The following is a 1,877-nucleotide window of genomic DNA, read 5'->3' as shown; positions in this document are numbered from 1 at the left end:
CAACACCGGGATATGTTCCGCCACACGCCCAGGTCTGTTTTGTCTCCCTGAAGGCACTGGTCCGACCAGTCGCAGTCCAGCAGGGTAATCCAAGAGTGCGAAAGAATGATCAGGAACATACGCGTCGTCACACACGGTCCGTCCACACACACCTCTCTCATGGTCTCACTGCCCACTGTATGCGGACACCTGTATGCCTCTGTGTGCGAGCATGTGTTAGAGAGAGAACAGTTTCCTCATCACAACTTCATCAAAGCAGACAGAAGAGTAAAAAAAAGAGCCTTGCTGAAACTCGCTGCAGGCATTCTCAGGTCCTGCAGGGCGAACTGTAGAAGGTCTCCTCCCGCCTACACACATGTATTTGCATGGGCACCGGAGGCATCCAGCAGAGGTCGGGTCTGGAGGAAGGAAGGAAGGGATGAGAGGTGGTGTTGGCCCCTCAGGTCATCTGGGATCCGGGACACACGCGGAGACCAGCAGATGTGGCCCGCGGGCAGCTCATTGTGAAGGGAGGCCAAAACACCACCCCTAAGGACGGTCACAAGCACCCCCTAAGGACAGTCACAAGCACCTCTAACGACAGTCACAAGCACCTCTAACGACAGTCACAGTGCCTTGAGCCACACACACACAGACAGACAAAAGCACTTATTGTCCCCAGGCACAGCCGCCACCCCCACCCCCCAAGGGAACATGCAAAGTGATGTCGAGAAAAAAGGAACTGAGCACGTCGAGCGAGACCAGAGAGCAGAAGCACCTCCGGTTGTAGACTCCAGTGGCACGAAGCAGAGCGGTGGAGCCGAGAACAAAAACCACAGAATTCAAATGCTTTTCCAGTCACTTGGCCTTCAGCGCTGAAAGGGAACACCCGCCTCCCCCCCACACACACACACACACATCCAAACTGCCCCTCTCAGGGTTCAGTTGATGACTGCTGTTCACGGCAAAGCCACTCTCCCAAAAAGGGCTGGATGATCCCAGGGGTGGTGATGTTGATGGTGATGGTGATGGTGGGGGGTTTCGAGGTTTTGCGATGCGGTTCGAAGACAGCCTCGTCCCCTTCAGCGTGACATCCCTCCCGTCGTCAGAGTGTCGTCATGGTGAAGCATGACTACCTCGGTTGACTGGCCTTGAAAAGCTACGGGAAAAACAGAGGAAGTGACTCGTCGCTCCAGATGTTCGAGACAGAGACCGAGAGAGAAAGAGAGGGTGTGTGAGAGAGAGAGAGAGAGAGGGGAAATGACGAGCGAGTGTGTGTTAAAGAAATACAGAGAAAGAAAGACAGAGAGAGAGAGAGAGAGGGAGGGAGAGAGGCAAAGAGAGTGAGTTAAAGAAATACAGAGATTGAGAGAGAGAGGGAGGGAGAGAATGAGAGAGAGAGAGGAAGAGAGGAAAGGAGAGTGAGCTGGGAAGTGGGAGGGCTAGAAAATAAGGCGAGCCGGCGGACGAAATTCCTCTTGGTGACTTCACTGCTTCATCAGGACTGTCAGTGGGGCCCTAGTGCTCCCTCTCCTCCAGCCAGTCTGCCTGAGGTTCACACACGCTGAAGATTCTCTCGCAGACACGCACACTGAACATTCGCTCGCAGACACAAACACTGAAGATCCGCTCGCAGACACAAACACTGAAGATTCGCTCGAAGACAAACACACTGAAGATTCGCTCTCAGACACAAAGACTGAAGATTCACTCGCAGACATACACACTGTTGCAAGTGCAGATGGAACATTCCTTCTCTCCTACTCTCTCTCTTTCCTTCCCACTTACTTGCCAGTGGTTTTCTCTTGTGCTTGCTTGGCTCTTTTTGCTCTCACCTCACTGGTTGGCCTCTCTCTCTCTCTCTCTCTATCTCTCTCTCTCTCTCTCTCACACACACT

General features: G+C 53.3%; 1 protein-coding gene across 1 annotated transcript in view; it reads right to left on the bottom strand.

The window, feature by feature from the left end:
• inppl1b (inositol polyphosphate phosphatase-like 1b) overlaps positions 1–1,569 on the bottom strand; it is a 28,948-nt gene extending 27,379 nt beyond the window's left edge. Inside the window, exon 1 of the mRNA XM_080841095.1 lies at positions 1–1,569. This exon is cut by the window's left edge and continues 144 nt beyond it. The gene's annotated coding sequence lies outside the window, so the exon portion shown is untranslated.
• Between the last annotated feature and the right edge of the window lie 308 nt (positions 1,570–1,877).

This window comes from Sprattus sprattus, assembly GCF_963457725.1.
Source record: "Sprattus sprattus genome assembly, chromosome: 6".
Taxonomy (NCBI): domain Eukaryota; kingdom Metazoa; phylum Chordata; class Actinopteri; order Clupeiformes; family Clupeidae; genus Sprattus; species Sprattus sprattus.
Note: the sequence above shows the minus strand (reverse complement) of the source record. Positions and strands in the feature narration are given on the sequence as shown.